Here is a 23,977-nt window from a genome sequence, read left to right as displayed (position 1 = left end):
CTATTACCATTGGGCACAGGGTCAAGACTGATTTACATGTGGCTGGGTTCAAACTGGAATGGCATGGTGAGCAAAAAACAATGGATTTAGGCCAAGATGTTTGTACTGGGGTAGATGTTTGACATTGCTCTACCTTCTGTCCATCAATTGTTGCATTTGTCACCCATTGTGGGACAGATATGCCCAGACGTGGGTCCCGTACTCTTCGTGACTCTGTACTCAAGCGATCCTGCCTGATGAAGGGTGAAACCCCAAAACCGATCCTACGATGCTTGTTTCCTGTCCAGGGAGGACCTGGCCTGGCAGTTCAGGCTGGACTGATCCCATTGGGTACAGGGTCAAGACTGATGTGCATATTGCTGGGTTCAACCTGGAATAGCATGGTGAGCAAAAAAGCGATGGATTTGGGACCAGATGTCTGTACTGGGGTGAATGTATGATATTGTTCTGCATTCTAACCATCAATTTTTGTTTTTGCATTTGTCACCCTGAGTGGGAAAGGTATGCCCATTTGTGGGTCCAATCGTCTCCATGCCACTGGACTCAAGCTATCCTGACTGATTAGGGGTGAAACCCTGAAAAAGGTCCTAGGATGCTTGTTACCGTTCCAGGGAGAACCTGGCCTGGCAGTTTGGGTTGGACTGTTCCCATTCTGCACAGGGTCAAGACTGATTTGCATAGGCTGGGTTTAAACTGGAATGGCATGGTGAGCAAAAAAACAATGGATTTAGGCCCAGATCTTTGTACTCGGGTGAATGTATGATATTGTTCTGCAATCTGTCCATCAATAGTTGTTTTTGCATTTGTCACCCCGAGTGGCAGGGGTATGTCCATCCGTGAGAAATTGCAAAATTTGCAATTCTGCACAAGAAGTCCACCAGCTAGCAGCATAAACCTTCTGAAAATTATGATTTTTATCAGAATAACTCCTCAGGTTGACATTTGCCTGCACTTTTTTTTGCAAGGAGTCCATTTTTTGGGAAGAAGGAAGTGCCCCACAGTCTCCAACTTCCTGTTCCTGTCCAGCAGGCTGCTCCCAGTGCTTTCTTCATATGCTGGTCACTTTCATTTGGATCTTGACCTGGAAGGATTACTTTTTGTGGATGCTGCTGGATATTTGGATTTGAGGCCTTTTTGACTTTCTTTGGATCACTTTTGGATTAGAAATTTCACAAGTAAGTTTGTTTGGGGCATTACAGTTGCTGCAACTACAATTTTGGAATTTTCGATTTTTGGGCTGTTGTTGGGGCCTTTTGCCCAGGGCTAGTGAGTGGTGCATGGACTGAGTCTTTCTGTGGGGTGTCTTTAATGTAAACATCATGGAGGGCATGGATGGCATTGGATTGTGGTGATTTTTGTGTGTTTTTCGATTTCTTGGGGTGTTGATGGGGACTGGCCATGTGGGTGGGGGCCATTTTGAGTGCTGGTACAGGCAGGCCCTGGCCATGTGCTGGGGGGCAAGGGGCCATTTTGAATGCAGGCAGTGTTCTCAGGCCTGCACTCATTTTGCCTAGCTTTCATCCATTATGCCCAGGGGTAGTGAGTGGCGCATGGGCCTAGTCTTTTTTTGTGGGGGGTCTTGAATTTAAACATCATTGCGGGCATGGATGGCATGGGATTGTGCTGATTTTTCTGTGGTTTTTTATTTTTTTGGCTGCTGTTGGGGCCTTTTGCCCAGGGGTAGTGAGTGGTGCATGGGCCTAGTCTTTCTGTGGGGTGTCTTGAATTTAAACATCATTGAGGGCAATGGATGGCATGGGATTGTGCTGATTTTTCTGTGTTTTTTATTTTTTTGGCTGCTGTTGGGGCCTTTTGCCCAGGGGTAGTGAGTGGTGCATGGGCCTAGTCTTTCTGTGGGGTGTCTTGAATTTATACATCATTGAGGGCAATGGATGGCATGGGATTGTGCTGATTTTTCTGTGTTTTTCGATTTTTTAGGCTGCTGTTGGGGCCTTTTGCCCAGGGGTAGTGAGTGGTGCATGGACTGAGTCTTTCTGTGGGGTCTCTTTAATGTAAACATCATGGAGGGCATGGATGGCATTGGATTGTGGTGATTTTTGTGTGTTTTTCGATTTTTTGTGGTGTTGATGGGGACTGGCCATGTGGGTGGGGCAATTTTGAGTGCTGGTACAGGCAGGCCCTGGCCATGTGCTGGGGGGCAAGGGGCCATTTTGAAGGCAGGCAGTGTTCTCAGGCCTACATCCATTTTGCCTAGCTTTCATCCATTATGCCCAGGGGTACTCAGTGGTGCATGGGCCTAGATTTTCTGTGGGTTGTCTTGAATTTAAACATCATTGAGGGCATGGATGGCATGGGATTGTGCTGATTTTCATGTGTTTTTCGACTTTTTGGGGTGTATAACTGATGTTACTCTGTCTTCCATTGCTTTTAGGTTCACAAGAGAACCACCAGTGCCGGGAAGAAGTCCTGCAGCGGTTTGTGTGCAGCATAACGTCACGCGACGTCACGTGTGGCCACAGACAAGACAACTCTGCAACTCGAGCAACTGCGGCCTGCTGTTCTGACATCTGAAGAAGATGGCCCCCAAAAAAGTTCCCCGTAGCTCCTCTAGCAAGAAAGTTGCCAGTAAGGAGCAGAAGAAGCAAGTTACCAAGGAGACTGGTGTGCCGCCCGCCACATTTTTTGGGAATAAAAAAAAAGTACGCCTGCAGCAGCAGCGGGATCTGCTGGGGACCAAGCTGGGAGCAGAATCCCCGCTCCATTGGGCTCAGTGCCACCACCACCACGCCAACTTAAGTCCAAGCCCTTGAGTGCTGCAGAGGCACTTAGTCTAGTTGTTCAATCACCATCGACCAGTGATGTTGGCTCATCGCAAGAAAGTAGCAGCAATGTCCCTCAATCAACACAGGTTGTTGTAACTCATCTGATGAGTGTTCAACAACCACAGCCGCAACAACAACCACATGTGCAAGTACAAGCCCAAGTACATGTGGAAGGAGAGGCAGCGCAAGGAGATGCGCAAACAGAGGTGCATGGAGGGGCATAAGTGCCCACAATAGTTGTTCCTCCCGAAGTAGGGGCACATCAGGAAATCGACATTCAAGCCGAGCTATCATTTGAGGAAGGCACTCCTCCTGATCATTCATTGTCTTCCACATCCCTAGCAAGGAAAAGATCAAGGATGGTGTCTACATCTTCTTCAAGCCCCCTTCCTTCTGATGATATGGTTCTAACTTGGGAACCACCACTGCCGTCTGAGAGTGAGGCACACCTTCATCTGACAAAGGTAGCTAAGCGTAAAAGGAAGGTCCCCGAAACTCTCGTACTTATGGAATGTGGTGCTGAAGAAGAAGTGGCGTATACTACTCCTGCTGATGAAGACTCTCACGACGACGACGCAGTCATCATACACACCACTCCAGTCTCAGCGGGCATACAGCAAACAGACATTTTGACCCTAGCCCGAAAAGCTGCTGAGCGTGATGTTGTCGACGAGGAGGCAATGGGAATACCATCATTGGAGTTAACTAGTACACCACCACCTACCGCTTCCATATTTTTTTCTCGCCAGAAGGGACCTCCATCCACCGCGACCTCAATTAGTGGTGGTGCAAGTGCCCAACGTAGTAAAGTTCGGCAACACACATCCTCCACTTCATCTGGCATTAGCAGCATGACCACCAGTATCGCCTCCACCGCCCCCCACAGACATTTGAAGTCAGCAGTTTGGGACTTCTTTAGTGTTTGCATAACAAGGGAAAACATAGCCATTTGTAGCATTTGTAAGCTTGCAGTTAGTCGTGGTAAGCTTGGTACCAACTATGGTACCGGAATCCAGAGAGGTCATCTTGAGAGACAGCACACTGTTCAATGGCATGTGCACCTAACGGAGATCAAGGAAGCCCGAATTGGAAGTCAACAAACTGTATACGTTGATGATTCATCTGATGATGACGAGGAGGAAGAAGCGTCAAACATTTCTTCACTTACACCCAGTACCCCTGTCAGCAGCACACCCCCTGTGAGCCACACTAAGAGTGTGGTAGAGAGTGAGACACCAATGCGAAAAAGTTCATCATCACAGAGCGTAACTGGGTCGAAGAAGTCATCATCATCATCCCGTAAAATCATGATCCAGCCCACCATTAGAAGCATGTTGTTTTCAGAAGCGCCATTTGAACACAACCACCCACTGACGCGTCTGTATAACACTAAGCTGGCTAAAATGCTAGCTCTGGACCTTCTCCCTTTTTCTTTTGTGGAAGGGGTTGGTTTTCTTGAATTAGTGGCAACGCTCAGCCCTAAATGGAAGGTTCCTAGCCGGTTCTATTTTGCCAGAGTTGCGGTTCCAGCACTACATGCAGATGTGCTGGAGGTGATTGGGGCAGCTTTGCAGAAGAGTGCTGTTCACACTATACATCTGACAACAGACATGTGGACCAGTGGCGCAGGCACTGATTACAAGTGCATCACTGCACACTAGGTCTCTTTTTCAGGAGTTACACCAAAGCTAAGGTCAGGTGTTGACCCGGACAACGTTTTTAAAGCTGCTCGGAAACATGCAACACTAGCCATGTTTGGCATGGAGACAAGTCATACAGGAGAAAACATTTTGAAGGAGTTTAACACAAAGGTCTTTCAATGGCTGTCCCTGAAAAAACGCAAGATTGGTTATGTTTCCAGGGATAATGGCGCCAATGTAGTTAAGAATATTTGAAAAAACACTCCCAGGCATAAACTAAGGAAGGTACACAATAGATAAAACAAACAGACTAGTTCAGTTAGAAAGAATATTTATAGTTTAATTTGATAAAAAAGGGGATAAAAATTAGACACATTGATCACAATTGATAAAAGGACTGATACATATGTATTCACAAATTAGATAAAAGGAAGGTTAAGTGGTCTTCAGTCAAGACCACTTAACCTTCCTTTTATCTAATTTGTGAATACATATGTATCAGTCCTTTTATCAATTGTGATCAATGTGTCTAATTTTTATCCCCTTTTTTATCAAATTAAACTATAAATATTCTTTCTAACTGAACTAGTCTGTTTGTTTTATCTATTGTGTACCTTCCTTAGTTTATGCCTGGGAGTGTTTTTTCAAATATTGTTTACCCTGTCCCAGGATATTTATCCTTATCAGGGGGTCCTTGCTACCCACAGCCAATGTAGTTAAGGCCATGGAACTGGGTAAATATTTCAGAGTGCCGTGTTTGGCACACTGTATAAACCTGGTTGTTAAAAAATTCTTGAGTGAAGAAAGTCCAGTGTGCGAGTTACTGACCACCTGCCGAAGAATGTGCACACATTTCAGCCATTCTTTTAAGGCCCGGAAGCATCTGAGGGGCCTGCTACATAAACTTCGACTGCCAGTGAAAGCACTCATCCAGGAGGTGGTAACACGTTGGAACTCAACCTTCTACATGCTTGAGAGTCTGTATGAGCAGTTTACGGTAGTCGATCAGTATTTCTTAACACTGGGTACAGCTATGAAGGACCTGGAGCTAGATGCGGAGCAATGGGAGTTAGTTAAAAGCCTGACAGACATGCTTCGTCCTTTTGAGGTCTTCACGCGTGCAGTCAGCAGGGAGGACTGTAATTTGGGAAAAGCTATCCCATTGTTGCGCATGCTAGAGCACCAACTGAAGGCGGTGTCTTCTATGTTTCAAAAACATGAAGAAAAGCAAGAAGCTTTTCATTTGGTGGAGAAATTATTACAGCGCCTACTTGGCAATGAACGTCTTCAAATGATCCACTTAGAACAGCATTACATTTGTGCTACTATTCTGGATCCACGGTACAAAAAGGCACTGGCAGGCAGAGTATTCTTTCCTTTTGATGACGCAGAAGTTGCAAAGTACAAACATTGGCTAGCTGTGTCAGCCACTCGGTTTGAAAGAGAACGGCAGGAAATTGAAGGAAAAGGCAGTACATCAGCATCAGCAGGCCATCCCGAGTCAAAAGAATCCACTTCTGCACCTGTGGCTGTGGCAGAAGTGACCGCTCAGCCGTTAAAGACACCAGCAACCGGATCATCTGCACCAGACACAACAGTAACATTGTGTGAAGAAGAGCATTGGCTAACTGAGCTTGGGTTTGCTTCTCAAAAGGTCCCAGCAAAAAGTAAGCAAAGTGGAGGAACCGTGGAGAACCTTGAGTCGATGGTGCAGGACTATCTGAATGACTCAACAAAGGTCTATGTTCATGATGACCCATTGGCGTATTGGTATGGGAAAAAAGAATTGTGGCCAGAGATCTCCAACCTGACTATAAACTACTTGTCTTGCCCACTCGCAAGTGTGTGTTCTGAATGTGTTTTCAGTGCTGCTGGTGGCATTGTAACTTGCAAAAGGACCCGCCTCTCGGCCAAAAATGTTGAGAGGTTAACAATGATCAAGATGAATCAGCACCTCATACCACCAGATTACAAAGTACGAGAATACACGCCGGAAGAAGACGAGGAGGTCACCAACTTAGATGAGGGAATTTCTTCTCTGTTAGGTGACCTACTCCCGCCTGAATTCGCAGAGTATGAGGACGAACTCTTCTTCCCTGACACGAGCCCTGAAAATGAGCCAATGAATCAATAACTTTCTTTTGCGTCCTTATTAACTTTTATTCCTGTGTGTATGTCTTTCTTTGTTTTGCAAAGTCAATATAATTAAAAACTTTAATCACCTATTCACAAAAACAAGCCCATCAGCAGAACTGTCTTCACTTATTTGCTTATTGATTTGAAGGTGCCGCAGTCTGCATTCCTCAGGTTCACAAGTTCACAAGAACATGCTCCTCTATCCTCCTCCTCCAGACTCCTATTTCCCTCAAAGCAGAGGGCTGGATTACGCCCAATGAAGAAAGACTCTGCACTTGTGGGGGTGTTCTACTTCTTTGCGGGTGAGTTGACGGCTCTGGGGCCATTGCTGGGAAGGTCTAATACCGGATAAAAGTGGTTTGGCGAAAATCATACTTGAAAAAGTTTTTGCCTTTTTGCTCACTATCATGTTTTCGGGGGCCTGTTTGGGGGCTTCCTGGTGTTTGTGGGTGGGTTTTGGGGTCTGGGTGCACTGCTGGCACAGTCTAATGTTGATTGCATTTGTTTTCTATGACATCCATGGTGGAAAAGTGGAGTCATGACCTAGCTGCACAGCGCGTTTGGACAGAAGGTCGAAAAATATTGTAAGTATGAGATTTTCCATTTTTGCTTTTTGGCTGTTTAGGGGTGTTGTGCTTTTTTGCTGGTGGGTTGGTGTGTCTTGTGGCATTGCTGGGAAGGTCTAATACCGGATAAAAGTGGTCTGGACAAAATCAGGAAACGTTTTTGCCTTTTTGCTCACTATCATGTTTTCGGGGGCCTGTTTGGGGGGCTTCCTGGTGTTTGTGGGTGGGTTTCGGGGTCTGGGAGCACTGCTGGGTATGGATACTTTTGATTGCAAGAGGTTTGAAGAAAATCCATGGTGGCAAAGGGGAGTTAGGGCCTAGCTGCAGAGCGCGCGTGAAGTGATTTTGGAAATTGGCCTGAAAATGACAAAGTCCCCATTTTTGTACTTTTGCTTTTTGGCTGTCTGGGGGTCTTCTACTTGTTTTCGCCTGGGTTGACGGCTCTGAAGCCATTGCTGGGAAGGTCTAATACCGGATGTTAGACCTGACATCATTGGCTTGAGTCTCTCCTCCATTTTTTTCTGTTTGCCTCCTCTGTTTACGATGTTTTTGCTGGTCTATCGCTCTGGGCACTGTGCCACTGCTAATCAGTGCAGCGGTGCAAGTGCTCCCTATGTAAAATTTCTGTATTGATTGAATTCCATGTTTGGCTTATTTGGTTTACTGTCAGTCCCTGTACTGTCTGTTAGTAAACGTATGTCTACGGGTCTGTCATTGCGAGACCTACCTGCAGTCTCGTACTCTCAAGCGGGCTGCGCAAGTACGCCTACTTGCCAGTCCTCCAAACCTTCCCTTAACTTCATATTAGTCACCCATATGGTAGGCCCGAGGGCAGGGTGCATTATAAGTATAAGGTAGGACAAGCCTGACGAAGTCGGCCTGTCCTAATAGTGAACTACCGCCATCTTCGTACTTCACTATCGTAAGGTCGCCTGCTCTCCATTAGTTAGCATGAGCTGCCGGGATTATTAATGGTATGCTCCTAGCTGGCTCGGGGAGCATGGTGCAATGTCGAGTTTGGTATCCCTGAACTCGGGGTTTGATAACGCATCCGTTTGGGTGGATGGTTTTTGGACTCTGGGTTTTAAAATAGCACTTTTAGAAAGTTACTATTTTCTTGCCTTACTGTTTCTGGTTTCTGCTGGGTTGGTGTGTGTGTGACAGGGGCTGGGTGGCTCCAGAGTTCTGAATGAGTCAGAGTGGGGTGAGTGGTGCATTTGCCTTGAGAGTAGGGGAAGAGTAGCTCTTGATAGCTGGCCCTGCCTGATACAATGCTGGCTCCACCTCCTGCCAAGCGACGGATAGCTCTGCTCCTGCCAGTGACAATACTGGCTCCACCTCCTGCTGGGCGTCTGAGGACTCGGCCCGGCACCGTGAATCAACCAGATGTCACCACCTGGCTACACCCACCACAGACCCGGAATGAGGGGGAGTTCCCCTGCATGGACAAAGGGATCAAAGCCGAAAAGGGGTATAAGAGAAGGACCCCTGAACCAAGACGAGAGATCAATTCTGACAAGGAACCCGGAACCAAGACGAGAGATCAATTCTTACAAGGAACCCGAACCAAGGAGAAGAAGCCTGCTGATCCAAGGACTTGCCTACCCCTTCTGCCAGTGTGCTGTTTGCTGGGGGGAATCCTGCAGTTGCTTCTTTATTTTTGCCAAGGAACCGAGAGAGAGGAACTGAGTGTGTACTCTCGAACTTTGCTAAGGAAATCTCCAATGGCTGGAAGAGTGCCAGCCTCCTGTTGAAGTCACAGGGCTAAAGGACTTCACCGTTTGCTGAAAGTGCTTATTGCTGAAACCTGAATGTCCAGCACCTCTGAAAGAACCCAGCAATCTCGACGCCAACGGACGTCGCCGAATCCAGCTCGACATCGTGAGTAACGGCTCCAATGTCCCGCTTCCTCGACGCCGGCCGCTGGGCTCGATCGACGCCAGCAGCAACGCCAGTGAGTAGTGAGTTCGGCTCCAGCTCCAAGTGACCTCGTGTCTGCACCGCTGCTGATCGCATCGACCTCGAGCCCTCTCGACGCCGTGAGCGCTGCTCACGCTTGCAACACCATCATCGACATCAACGACTACTGAGGCCTGATCGACACCGAAGACGAGACGCCGGATTGCTCGAGGCCGCTGATCATCGTGTGCTTCATTTTCCTAAGGTACTGTGTTGTTGGGGGTCCGTGTGACTCCGGGCTCGATGTAGCGCTACTCGCGGTCGACGCCGAACCTTTGGATTAACTTTGCCTCGACGTCGTGTGACTCCCGTGTGGGTTACATTGTTGCCAAGAACTGTGATCTGAAGAAGAAGAGTTGCTTTTGTTACTAAAGACTTTGTGCTAAGAAGAAACTACGCTTGAACTATTATTTTTCCTTCCAAGAGTATTTATTAGGATTGTGGTATATTTTTGTCGTTATTTGGTCTTGTGCTAAGCCTTATATAAACATTCGTATTTTTATAATACTACTGTGTCGTGTCCATTTGTAGTGTCTTCACTTTATTACTGTACGTGGTCGTAAATGCTTAACGCACTGCCTCTGAGATAGGCCTATCTGAGGGGGTGAGCAGGGGTTATCTAAGTGTGTGATCCCCTTGCCCTGACTAGAGGAGGTGAGTCCCTATTTGTCAGAAGTGTATACCTCTGCCAACTAGAGACCGCCGAGTCTAACACCGGATAAAAGTGGTTTCGACAAAATGCATGAGGAAAAAGTTTTTGCTTTTTCTGACATTTCGCTCAATTTAGCGTTTTCGGGGGCCTGTTTGGGGGGCTTCCTGGTTTTTGTGGGTGGGTTTCGGGGTCTGGGTGCACTGCTGGGTATGGATACTTTTGATTGCAAGAGGTTTGAAGAAAATTCATGGTGGCAAAGGGGAGTTAGGGCCTAGCTGCGGAGCGCACGCGGAGTGATTTTGGAAATTGCCCTGAAAATGACTAAGTCCCCATTTTGTACTTCTGCTTTTTGGCTGTTTGGGGGTCTTCTACTTATTTTCGCCTGGGTTGACGGCTCTGGGGCCATTGCTGGGAAGGTCTAATACCGGATAAAAGTGGTTTGGACAAAATCGGAGGCAAATTTTTTTTTGCGTTTTTGCTCACTTGCTTGTCTTTCAGGTGCTCTTTGGGGGGGTTCCAGGTGTTTGTGGGTGGGTTTTGGGGTCTGGGAGCACTGCTGGCACAGTCTAATTTTGATTGCATTTGTTTTTCAGGAAATCTATGGTGGAAAACGGGAGTTATGGCCTAGCTGCACAGCACGTTTGGACAGAATTGAAAGAAGGCCGAAAAATATTGTACGTATAAGATTTTCCATTTTTACTTTTTGGCTGTTTGGGGGTGTTGTGCTTTTTTGCGGGTGGGCTCGCGGGTCTTGGGGCATTGCTGGGAAGGTCTAATACCGGATAAAAGTGGTTTGGACAAAATCCATGCTGAAAAACCTTTTGGCATTTTTTGTAACTTAGGGTTCGTTAGGGTTAGCACTAGCAGCAGTATTCCATGTGTTTCGGGGTGTTCTAGATTTTTGCAACTGGGTTCCGGGGTCTTACAGCACTCGTGGGAATGTGTAATCTTGGTTGCAAGTGGTTTGAAGAAAATCCATGGTGGGAAAGGGGGGATTTGGCCTAGTTAAAGAAAGCGTTTGTCACTATTCTTAACTTAGGGCTCGTTAGGGTTAGCAGTATTGTATTGCATGTGTTTGGGCGGGGGCTGTTTGTGGAGGGGTTTGCGAGTCTTCGAGCGAAGCTGGGTATGGATACTTTTGCTTGCTTGCAAGTGGTTTGAATACAATCCACGGTGGGTAAGGGGGGATTTGGCCCTACTTTACTTTCAAAAAACGTTTTATCACCATTTTTCTACTAGGCCTCGTTTTTTGAGATCTGATTGGGGTCTTCTACATTTTTGCGACTGGGTTTAGTAAGGGTCTGGGAGCACTGCTGGGAAGGTCTAATTTTGTTCTAAAACACAGTTTACAGTACACCTAGCTTGAGGGGAAAGATCCGCTAAATTAATTCACCCATACTTATTTATCCTTCAAAAGGAGACTCAGACAGAGTACGCACTTTCAAAAATATTATTCTGTCAAACTCAAAGTGTGACTTTTTGCACTACACAGCGTACATACCTTATATTTATTTGTCAGTGGTGTTCTAATATCACTTCCCTTTTTTCCATCAATAGGCCGGGTTTCAGTCTGTGCAATGGGAAAAATTAAGTCAGGCTTCACATTAGCGAGCCGCAATTCAGCATCCGCCAGGCAGGCAGTGGACAGGGTGTCTTCTGGTCACCAACATTGATGAACGGAGCGTCAGCTGGAATGGAGGAGTCCCGCTAATAAGAGGAATGGTTTGATGCATGCAACTTACCAAATTCAACAGGACAACTACAACAACATACAGATACAGTATCCGTTCTTTTCTAATTATCTTTTAAGTAATGTTATTGCTGTGAACTTCTATGAGTGTGACTCTGCATTTCTTTGATCTCTGCTTCTAAATTCATCCCTACAGCCATTCTATAGGTTTTACTTGTGCTATTTTTTGGTTTAAATCTTTTATTGAAGTTTTAACATAATAGACATAGGACACATCAACAACTCGGGCGAGCATGCGGTCGCCTTGCCAAGATCTGTTACCCCTCTTCTCCCCATCGGCTGGGCCCATTGAGGCTACGTAGTACATGTCTTTTAGAGCTGGGGAGGTCCTGCAATCGAAGTTGAGCGGTAATACAGTCCAACAAACATCCAACTTCCCTCCCCCCCAGCACTCCCTCCCTTCTCCCACCCACAGTTCCCCCTCCCCGGTGTGGTAAGTGCGATGGTATCAGTTTGTCGTTTCTGGCATGACAAGCGGCGCTTAGGTAGGTGAGCAAGGTTCCCCTTGGAAGTCTGAGCACTCTGAGGAATTTTGGGCAAGTGATTTCATTTAACTCCTCAGAGAGGAGGGAGACGAGGGGCTGCCATGTATCTAGAAATGTGTCCCGTGTTTGGGTAAGGGAGGCCTGTATTTTCTCCATGCCCATAATATACCACAGGCGATGGAGCCACCCCGTGTGAGTAGGCTTCCTGGAGGTGCCCCGAGCGACAGGATATGTTGGGTGGCCGCCCCCATCGCCAGCCCCATCTGCTTGCCCCTGATCGATTTCAGAGGGAACGTGATGGCGTTGGGAAGGCCAAGGAGCGCGTATGCCGGGAATCGGGGAATTTCGGTATCGAAGTGTTTGTCAAAGCTGTGGGGCACCTCTTCCCAGTACCCCTGAACCTCTGGGCATTCCCATAGGATGTGAGTGAGTGTCCCTTGTTGCCCGCATCCCCTCCAGCACCCGGGGTCTCTGCGCGGGTTACCCTGATGAAGCCGGGCCGGCGTGAGGTGCCAGTAGTACACTATTTTCACCGCCGCTTCCTTACTGGCTACATTGCGGGCGGTGTAGTGAGCCCTGAAGTAGATGTCCTGCCACTCCTTATCTGTGAAGGAGCGTCCTAGTTCGTGTTCCCATCTGTTCTGTCCCGCCGAACGTGCAGCAGGGGGAGGTGGGCCGAGCATCATGTACAGGTCAGTGATTGCGTGTCTATCGTTTTGTTTCGTGTGAAGCCATCATTCATAGACTGTCAGGGGTCTGCCTACGTGAGGTTGCACATCTTTCTCCGTGAGCCAGTGTCTAATCTGGAAGTATTGGAAGCGTTGTATCTGCGGGAGTGTGTAGTAGTCTTGCAGAGTGCTGATCGGCATAAAGCCCTCGGGGTTGAAGAGATCGCCAGCTGCTTTGCATTCCGAGTCTCGCCACTGCGGGAATGACCCGGGGGCCGCTCCCGGAGGGAACGCATGGTTTTCAAACAGGGGGGACATCGGGGATGGGAATGTGGTAAGGCCTTTTGGTACCGCTACTTTGTCCCAAACCGGCATCACCGTCCTCATAATGGGGGATTTCTTGAGGTATGAGGGCCTGTCCGTGCGTCTCAGGAATGGGATTTTCCATAGGGACATCTGACTCATGGCGCGATCTTGAAATAACCACCGTTTTTCGGATTCGGGCCTGCTCCATTCTAGGAGGTAGCGGAGTTGTGTCGCTTGAAAATAGCGAAGTAGATCAGGTACTCCGAGACCGCCGTCCGCCGTGGCTCGCGTGTTTAGGTCTCTGCGTAGACGAGGACGCTTACCTGCCCACACAAAGTGTGTGATGGAGTCCTGCAGTTGTTTGAGTACTCCGATCGGGGGCGTTACTGGAATGGTCTGAAATAGGTATAAGATCTTGGGGAGCAGGGTCATTTTTACCGCTGCTACTCGTCCCAGCCAGGAGAGCGGCTGACGACGCCATCTCGCAAGGTCCCCATTGAGGGCAGTTATTAACGTCGTATAGTTCTCCTCAACCGTCTGGGCGGTGCTCGGGGTCAGAGAAATGCCCAAGTAGGGTATGGACATCTGAACTGTTAAGTCCCCATACTTTTGGTGGCCATGTCGTGCCGCTATCCCGTTCCGACCCAAGGGCAAGACTAGGGATTTCTCCAAGTTCATCTTGAACCCCGACACCTCTCCAAAGCGCTCCACCTCCGAAAGGAAAGCCGGTACCGACGTCGAGGGGTCCTCTAAGGCCGCCAGGACGTCGTCAGCATACAGGCTTATGGTCTGCTGTTCCCTGCCAAAATGGACGCCCTTTATGGACCTGTTGTCTCGGATCCGTTGGGCCAAGGGCTCGATGTACAGAGCAAAAAGCAGGGGCGAGAGAGGGCACCCCTGCCTGGTGCCCCGTCGGATGTCTAAGGGTCTCGAGCGTACCCCGTTAACCGAGATCCTGGCCTGTGGGGTGGCATAACAGTTAGCAACCCACGTGTGAAACCGGTCTCCGAATCCGTAGCGCATCAGGACGGCATCCAAATAACCCCAATCCACCCTGTTGAACGCCTTCTCGGCGTCCACCGACAGGAGGACCGCGTCAGAGTCATTGTAATGAGTTTTATCAATGACATGGAGCAGTCGTTTAGTGTTGTCCGCACATTGTCTATTGGGAACAAATCCCGCTTGGTCCGGCTCAATAATCCCCGGTAGGCTCGGGCCCAATCTAGCAGCCAGCACGCTTGTGAATAATTTTAGATCGAGGTTGAGAAGGGAGATGGGCCTGTACGCTTTGCACTGGGACGGGTCTTTACCTGGCTTAGGGATGACCACGATGTCCGCGTCCAGCATGTCCTGGGGGATGGAACCTCTGCCCTGGAAGGAGTTGAACAGTCTTGTTAACAACGGAGCGATTTGGGGGCAGAAAGCCTTGTAGAAGCTGGCCGAAAAGCCATCCGGGCCAGGGGCTTTCAGAGGCTTGAGACGCGCGATCGCGGAGATGACCTCCTCGGTTCTGATGGGAGCTTCAAGGGAGGCCCTGGTAGGTTCGTTCAGGGGCGTTATCTCCGTGTCGCGGAGGTAAATGTCAGTGAGTGTCTGCTCGGTCGGTGGTTCCGCCGTATACAACGAGGCATAGAACCCGCGGAAGGCTTCTGCTATTTGGACATCGTCCTGGGCGATCGTCCCATCCTGGGCGTGGATGGAGGATATTTTCGCCCTCAGGGTCTTAGCCTTGAGGCAACTCGCTAGTAGGCGTCCAGTCTTGTTCCCCCCCACATAGTACGTGTGGCGCAGCCTTAGGGCTGCGTACTCCGCTCTGTCCAGATCTAAACTGGCAAGCTGAGCCCTGACCGCTTTGAGCTGTTTCCATATCCTGGGAGCTCCGGTCCGGCTATGAGCTCTCTCGAGGTCAAGCACCTGTGCTGACAAGGAAAGCCTCTTTTCCTTCCGAGTCATTGCTTCCGCCGCGGCCACCGAAATCAGCTCTCCCCTCACCACCGCCTTGAGTGCCCCCCACACCGCGGTCAGGGAAACCTCCGGGGTGTCGTTAGTCTGTAGATAGTCTATGATGCGGTCTTGGAGTCGCTGTGTCACCCCCTCGTGTTGCAGGATGGCGTCATTGAGTCGCCATCTACCTCTTCGCTGGTTGCGCGTAGGGGTTTGCATGCGCAGTAAAAGTGCGTCGAGGTCCGACAATGCCGCCGGGAGCACCTCTACATCGTCTGTCGAGGAAGACACGTCTGCGCTGCCAAAAAAATGATCAATGCGTGCATATGTGCGGTGTACGTGGAAATAGAAGGGTTACCCCGGGGAGGCGGGATGGCGCTCGCGCCACAGATCCGTGAACCCCTCCTCCGACGGCCAGCGGCTCCCCTCCTGTGTGATCGCCCCGGCAAACCCCTGTCGGTGGCCAGACCTGTCCATGTCGGGATTCATTACCAGGTTTGCGTCTCCACCCACCAGTACCGCCTTAACATTGGGTTGCAGTGCGTCTGCTAGTGCCCCCTTGAGAAATGGTTCCTGCTTGGAGTTTGGAGCGTACAGAGTTCCTACAACCATGTCCAACCCTCCTATGTGAAGTGTGTAGGCTAAGAATCTCCCCCTAATTTCAGCCACTTTGTCTCCCACTGTCCCCTTAAAGTGACGTGCCACTAGTAAGGCCACCCCCGCTTTCTTCTCAAGGGTCGAGGAATAATGTTGAGTCGGGAATGCCCTTGAGCGCATCCTGTGCCAGTCCTTGGAGAGTAAGTGAGTTTCTTGGAGCAGACAGATTTCGGCCCCTGAATTTTCTAAAAAGGACAGGACGGCTCTGCGCTTAATGGGGTTGTTGAGCCCTTTCACATTTAAGGTGAGGATCTTCAGCGGAGGATTAGCCATTTACAGGAAGAGTGTAGGCAGTGTAGCGTGTACGGCTTATCCAGGGTTTGCCAGGTCCCCGTGCCGGTCTGCGTCGACTTAAATGTACCACACCGGGAGGGATCCAGTACCTTCCTCCCCATCCACCCCAGACCCCGACCCCCCCTATCCCTCGACCCCCCTCTCCCCCCGAATCCCCCTTGCCCCATGCCCAACTCCCTTTCCCGCCCCTACCCACCCTAACCCCAACTTGTGGCTCCCAACCCAAAGTCATAGTCCCAGGCCTATCCGAAGTCAGATCAGGCCTGTAGGTAAAAAAAGGTGAAGTGGACTGTGGCAGTGGCAGCCTTTGTGGCCCCCCGCCCTCATCCCCCTCCCCCCCCACTTAGGAATAGCAATGTGAGTGTGGCCCCCCACCAGTGCACATTTCAGGGTTTAGCGGTGGTGTCCCTAACGACCTCTTCAATGGCCGCGGCTCTGTCCTTCGCAATCGTTCCTGGGTCCAGGCGGAGGTTATGTTTAGGGCCTCGACGTCTCCTCACTTGTTGCCAGGCTCCCTCAGTCGAGTGGGTTTGGGTTGCTTGCGATAACCCCGGAGAGGAAGTCCCGTCTGAATTGTCGTCGGGGAGCTCAATACCCAACAGGGCGCAGGTGTCTTGGAGTGAGTGGAGTTGGTGCAAGGTTCCTTCCCATTTGAAGACCAGACGGAATGGGTGACCCCATGAGTAGGGCACCCCCTTGTCTCTCAGGAACGTGGTGACAACCCTGAAGTCTTTGCGTTTCTGCAGGGTAATAGCCGAGAGATCTTGATATAGTTCAATGGGATGGTCTCGGAAGCGGATGGGTTGTGCTTTACGTGCGTCTCTTAGGATCCTCTCTTTCAGGGGAAAGTCCGGGAGTAACGCTAAAATGTCCGGTGGAGGGGCTGGAGCTCGGCGAGGCAATCCCACCCGATGTGCTCGGTCAATGCGAATTGGGAAGTCGGCCGCATCGTTGAGAACCTCTCGGAAGAGGTCTTGGAGATATTCCGTGACGCTGTTCCCCTCCGCTTTCAATGGTACTCCCCGAACCTATATATTGTTCCGCCAAGAGCGGTTTTCAAGGTCCTCCGGGTGGGCCTGGAGGCCTACTTGCTGCTCCTGAAGACGGATGACTTCCTGCTGGAGGAGCACCAGGTCGTCACAGCGTGCATGATTCGATTCTTCCACCGCCACCACTCTCTCCCCTAGACCCTCCAGGTCCCGGCATAGCTCCCTCTGCTCAGTCACCATGTCCTGCTTCAGAGTCTGGAAGTCCTCACGTAGCGTGTTGAAGAGAGACTCTAGGAACGATTTCGTGATGGGGGCCTCCGCAGACTCCTTGGTCGGGGTGACAGTCTGAGCCGCCGGCATTGTGGGCGTCTGGGATTTCTCAGATTTAGAGGAGGATTTCAGTAGGAGTTCGTTAATCGGACGGCCCCCTCTGCGTGTAGTGTTCGACATTGTGGGGTGAGAAATCGGGCAGTCTATGCCCCGGCGGAGTGGAAGTGCAATGTTAGGGAGGCCCGCGTGTCCCGATGGTGTGGCTTGGAACGCTGGGGAGTATGGCGTGCGGCCCACCTCCGCCGGGGGCCCGGCCTCCACCTCTCGGGTAGGAGATGGCAATGCAGATAGGGGGTAGTCGGACCGCCGGGCTCTTAGTGCGCTCTCAGGGCGGAGTTCAGGCACAGCCCTCAACCCCCCCGAGCGCTACAGGCAGGTGTCTCAGGGCCCAACGCAGGGCGGGTCTCGGGCTCGCATCAACTCTCCTCCCGCCGGTAGGGCGTTGTGCGGTGTTAGGGGGGGTCAGGCGGGATGCCAGTTCGTGCGTGCCCACCGTCTCCCACTGCCGTGTGGGCCCAAGCCGGGGCCTAGCGTGCAGCGTCCCTCAGGCACAGTCCGCTTCGGGCGTCGGCCGCCTCGCCGTCCGCGGCGGAGCAGAGACCCAGAGGTCTCAGATGTGGTATGCCGAAGCCCCGTCCGGTCCGCCAGTAGCCGCACAGCCGGGGCAGCGCGGGGTTCACTCACCCCCGTTGGCAAGTCCGGGGTCCGCACAGGCCCAAGCCGGGTACTAAAGTAAATGCTCTCCCAGGCAACAATGCGGGCCAGCCCCGGGGCTGCCCGACCACGCCAGCGCTGGTAGTGCAGGTCTTCTGTGCTCCGGGGGGGTCTCGCTGTCAGGTAGCGGTCTCCGACTCACCCGCGCCGCTCCGCAGCAGTGTCCAGCCACCCCAAGGCCGAGGCAGATCCACTTAGCGCGGGGCCTGGTTCCCGGCACCTTCCCGCCTTGTGGTGCGGCGGTGGTAGAGACATGCAGCGGCCGCCCTCAGGGGTCACTCTCCGGGGCTCCGGGTGCACCCCGCAGCATGCCTCGTGGGTAGTAGTGTGTGGGGGGCCAGATGCGCTGTGTATCAGGGCTTTAGTGGGGGTTCCACGGGACCAGGGCGAGGAGCTCCGCGGCTACACCTCCGTCCTGGCCGCCATAATAGCCACGCCCCCCATGTGCTATTTTTTAAACATAATTTAATGTAAGAACTGTTTTCTGAGTGCAGAGATAGGCAAGTGAAAACGCATAATTAGTACTGCAGCCCTGTACTGTCTCATTCTTCCATTCACAGATGTCGAAAGTACTACTTACTTTTCAGTAACCATGCATGCAGTAGTGCATGCACTTCCTTTATGTCACTTAAAAGATTTATGGTTAGCTTTGTACCCAAAGATTTCTTTATCTTCAATTATTGTTTGTCCATGCTGTGCTTTTTTTGTTTCTCAACAAAACTTTCCCAAAATCCCCCATTCCTATTCGTTTTCCAAACTCTAATCCTTTTCCCCCGGGCTGTGTGGTTTTGATTGATGTGTGACTAAATGACAGCAATAATTCCACACACTGGCTGGGGAGGATAAGGTCATAGCAACAGGCTGGTGAAGGAATCCGAGGATATATTCTATTCTTACTCAGCTTGACACTCAGTCACTATTGGCAAATGAAAGCAGATTTTCATGTGCGCCATCAACTTGATTGGTCATCAAGAGCATCCTCCTCCTAGATGTGGCAAATTATTACGCTGCTGTGTCCTTCACCATTGGTACTATTTCTTGTAGTAGTAGCCAATGTCAAAGAAATTCAACGCAAGTACTAGTTATACTTTCAATACTTTACCATTTGTTAGGCTACATTGTGGCACTGTTCTAGTGTACTGTCACCTGCTATTCTCTATTGTACCGTTCTAATGCTACGGTAAGGACAAACAAGGTTTCATTTTCTTTTTTTTCAGATGCTGCAACTGCCACTGTGTAACACCACTAGTACCACCACAATGATGACATTTCATCCGCCCAGGATTGCCAACCTTAATCGCCATTTGCCGTGCAGCCAGCCCTGTGCCTAGCCCTATTTCCAAACACAAATTACAGGTAAGATAAGCGTTTGGGGGGAGGAAGTATAATGGAGTATTAAGAGAGACGAGAGACTGACGCTAGTACTAGTAAAGTCCTAGGACTATTGAATTCACTTACTCTGTGAGAGGCACTTAGTTTTGAAAACATTTGGGCAATTAATTACACAACTTGAATCAAGATGCCGCTTAAGTTTCAGGAAAACAAACTTACTGTTAAACCCCCCATCCATCAGCCTCAAAAGCAGTAAAAAAAACACGTATGCTAAGATAAAGTTTAAAGTATATTTATATCCCTAACAAAAATAATCCCCCGTAAGACCCAACCCACCTCCACTCTCTAACCCCAACGAATGTCCGTGAAAAGTCAGAAAAACCCAACTCCCAATTCCCACCCCCCAGAAGTCTTTAAAAAAGGGGCAAGGGACAGTCTCCTCCTACTGCTGGCTGCTGCTGTTGACTTTCCGGGCCAGGTCGGCATGCTCCTTGCGGAGGGTCTCGAGCAGGGTTTTGGTGTTGAGGAGCTCCTGCTCGAGGTAGGAGACCCTCAGGGAAAGGCGGTGCATCCTTTTTTTGTAACTGCTGTGGGGGGCAGCTGATTTGTTTGCTGCTCGGCGGTGCCAGGTGGCTGCGGTACCCCGGCTCCGTACCGCTGGAGACCTGCTGCGCTGACTGGCTGACCCAGGGAGCGCGGAGGAGGCTGCAGGTGTCGCCGTAGATGTTGTAGACGTACTCTGCGTGTCCTCCTCCTCCTGGGCCACCAGCCGCCGATATTCGGCGACAGTGGCCTCCAGCCTCCGTTGCCGGGCCCGTCTAGCCAGTCCTTCCGTGTTGGTTTAGAAGGAGCATCTTTATGAAGAAAGAAAAAGATATAGTCTGTAACCAATGCTCTTTAAGATTAACACAAAATGATTCAGCAGAAAGTTGTGTCACAGTAGAACTAGCAACTTGCAAGCGCAGTACATAACTATTGTGGCCAGTATTTATCTAACCTCCCACTTCTTCATCCTTGATCTAACATTAGTGGGAGTTTAAGGAATCAATTCTACGAGCACTATGGACTCACTCCATTAGAGTCGACTATGACAGTACACCAGTCTTATTCTTCTTCTTCTCTCTTGTTTAGCAAAATTGGTACGTTAACTTCTGCAAGCCGGCATAATGTCAGCGCAGTCAACCTGCACCCGAGAAAAACAGACGCCTGCCATGATCAGTGAGACAGACTTGCGTTACTGTACCAGTCCAGTACATGCAGGTGGTGATACTCTTACTTTTCTATTATGGGTGGCACTGAGAATACTCTGTTACAAGGGCTACTGCTTAATTAATTTAACTTTCACCCTACAGTGCCAATGAATACTAGAAAAGGAAAATGAAGAAGTTAAATAATCTGATTATCTATCACTGCACATGGTATGTATTTGCTTACATATGGGATGACTTTAGGTGCTTTCCTTTTTATTGAGTGAACAGTGATACATCCACACATGAATGACCGAGTTCTACTAAACTTATTAACAGAGGTAGTGAGTGGCCATCGTAATAGCCGGATATATGCTGTGCTTGCAATACAAACTACTGCTACTCTTCATGGTAGTATTCGGACAAAATTACAACTTCTTTTCCTTGCCTTTTCTACACTGGGACGGACGTGTGGGTGCGGTGTTACATGCTCTTCAAAGTAACACTTAGTTCATCCAGTGACCGTCTACTCTCTCTAGATACACATATGCTATCTAAGAGTCAGATAGTACCATGATCCAGGCATCCATCGATTCAAACTATATGTCAATCATTCTTCTTCATGTCTCTCATCTGGACAAACCTTATGTTTTCTCACGGGGAGCACACTATGCAGTCTGCAATCTCAATAAGTAAGGAATATAAGAGCTTACCACTGCCCACCACTACCGTGGCAACCGGCACAGCAGTTTGGTCCGGCACTTGCACCGCCTCCTCCCCAGAGCTTTCCTCCTCCACCTCCGCGCTGGGCCCAGCACCAGATGTTCCACCTACAAAGTACATTTAAGAATGTTAGATGTCATAGACATACACCACTCACTAGTATTTTGTCTAGGAATGAAGAAATGTGAATACAGAAACCAATCTAATAATGTGTGACTGTCTACTCTAAAGTAAAAATGTCCCTTTTTCCAGGGAAGGGTGTTGTCTTACTGCACTTTTTGGCACAACTGATGAATGCTTGCTTTTTAACACGCACCATTTTTCTCATAACAGACAGAAGCTTCACTTCTAAGAACAAATCATCATCACCACTAGGACAGAGGGACCAACGATTCAGCACCAAAAAGAAAAATTAAAGTTAAAACCAGCTGAGGGCTCGGCTCGCCCACAATAAATGTGTGAAATATCACTATAAGCACTTTTCCATTTTTAATCAACCGTTTATGTTTTATGACAAGCTTGATTTTAATAAACATTTTTACTTTTAATAAAGCTTTAAAACTTAAATAGACTCTGTGGTTTTTGGTCATGAGTGAATGAGCAAAAGGTTTGCAATTTGCAAGCATGAGTCCGTGCCTCTGACACTTATTTATTTTTATTTATTTATTTGTTTACATTTGTATAGCGCACAGCTACCCAACAAAAGGTTTCCCGGCGCAGCAGATCCCAATAGCAATGCAGTTACAGAAAACTAGTTGTTAAAGAGCCATGTTTTTAAGGCTTTCCTGAATTTGATGTAATTCGGCTCAGACCGCAGTGTATGTGGCATTGAATTCCAGAGAGAAGGTCCTAGGAGTGAAAAGGACTTGCCACCCATACGTGACAGTTTGATCCTAGGAATTTCAAAATGATTTGCCGTGGAAGACCGGAGAGATCTGGAAGGACGGTAGGGGCGCACCAGATTTTGCAGGTATTTTGGAGCGGTATTGGTGGAGATCCTTTGCATAAAGCATAGGGATTTAAATTTAACTCGGTTTTCAATTTTTAGCCAGTGTAACTTCCTGATATATTTAGTGGTTGGAGTAAAGATGGGAATTTTGCAGAGTAGTCTGGCTGCTGCATTTTGTACTGATTGTAACCGGCGGACAGAGACTTTGTTCGCCCCCAGGTACAAAACGTTGCCATAATCTAGCCTGGATGTTATTAGGGCATTGACAACTGTTTTCTTGGTGTTTTCAGGCAGCATCCAACAGATCTTTTTTAGCCATTTTAAAATGTTGAAGCAGGTGGCTGAAGTCTTTACCGCTTGCTGGTGTAGACTGAGTGAGTCGTCAATAATGACACCCAAGTTGCGAGCATGAGTGACAGGGTTGGGGGGGTGCCCATTTCAGTTGGCCAGTGTTGGGGTCCCCAGAGTTCTTTATTTTTGCCCAACACGATTAACTCGGTTTTTTCGCCGTTTAATTTTAGGAAGTTTTTTTGCATCCATTCAGCGATTTTTCTAAGTCCGAGTTGTAGGGAAGAGGAATTGTCAGAGTCTGCAGCTGATAAAGAAAAGAGCAGCTGGGAATCATCAGCGTAAGAAAACATTAAAAGCCCTGTTTCCTCCACTATCTTGGCCAGGGGACTCATATACACGTTAAAAAGCAGCGGGCTAAGAATGGAGCCCTGTGGAACGCCGTGTTTAAATGTCATGATATCGGAGCAGGCAGTTTGTGAGAAGACCTGGAATGTGCGGTTTTCCAATAATGATCTAATCCAGTTGAGAGCCGCCCCACGGATGCCCAGAGAGTGGAGTGTCTGGGCGAGGACCGCATGCGACACGGTGTCGAATGCCGCGCTGAGGTCGAGTAGCAAAAGTGCCACTGTTTCGCCCTTGTCCACCATGCGACTGATGTTTTCGGTTACCCCCAGTAGGGTGGTCTCTGTGGAAAAGCCTACACGAAATCCCGACTGGTGGGATGGTAACAGGTCATGAGTGGCAATGAAATCAGTAAGGCAAAGATGTACATGCTTCTCCAATATTTTTGCAAAGGTGGGCAGCAAGGATATTGGGCGGAAGTTAGCTGGCAAATTGGGGTCAGCGCCAGCTTTCTTCAGAAGCGGATGAATCATTGCATGCTTCCATTCACTGGGTACACATTGTTCCAGTAGCGAAGCATTGAGAAGATCAGTAATAGTCACCAAAACATTGCTGTTAAGTTGCTTTAGGACTGAGCATGGCAATGGGTCTTTGGGTGAGCCAGATGTAATAGTTTTTAGCAGCCTTTGAACCATATCAGGATTCAGCAAGAGCCACCTATCAAGTGTAACAGAAGATGCATCAACCAGAGTAGAACCATCCGGAGTACCTAAGGTATTACCCGGGATAGGTGATGCACGGTTGGAGATAGCTTCAGAGGTAGAATTATGATTATTAGAAGCTTGGTTAATGTCTTGGTGAATTTTGTTGACTTTGTTGATAAAAAAGGTGGCTAACAGGTCACATTGAGTTTTGTTAAGTTCAGGTGGGAGTTGAGACGTATTAGAGCCAGCCAGCTCTTTTACTAACTTAAAAAGTGTTTTGGAGTGGTCTAAGGCATTTTTGATTTTAGTGCAGATGAATTCTGCTTTAGCTTTGCTCCACTGCTTTTGATATGCTATTAACTGAGTTTTGTATTTTTCCTTGTCTACAGGTGAGTAACTCCTGCTCCATTGACGTTCCAAATTTTTGCATCTAGTTTTCTCGTTTTGTAAAATATCATTGAACCAGGGTGCAGGAGGGCGGTGGGTGTTTTGTTTTAGCTTAGTTTTGGGCAGGGTGGAGTCAATGGCTGCAAGAAGCCAATTTTGTACTGTAGAGGAAAGCTGTTGGACAGTAGT

The sequence above is a fragment of the Lissotriton vulgaris genome, chromosome 6, assembly GCF_964263255.1.
Source record: "Lissotriton vulgaris chromosome 6, aLisVul1.2, whole genome shotgun sequence".
NCBI classification, from domain to species: domain Eukaryota; kingdom Metazoa; phylum Chordata; class Amphibia; order Caudata; family Salamandridae; genus Lissotriton; species Lissotriton vulgaris.
The sequence above is the reverse complement of the archived record's forward strand: the minus strand, read 5'-3'. Positions refer to the sequence as shown.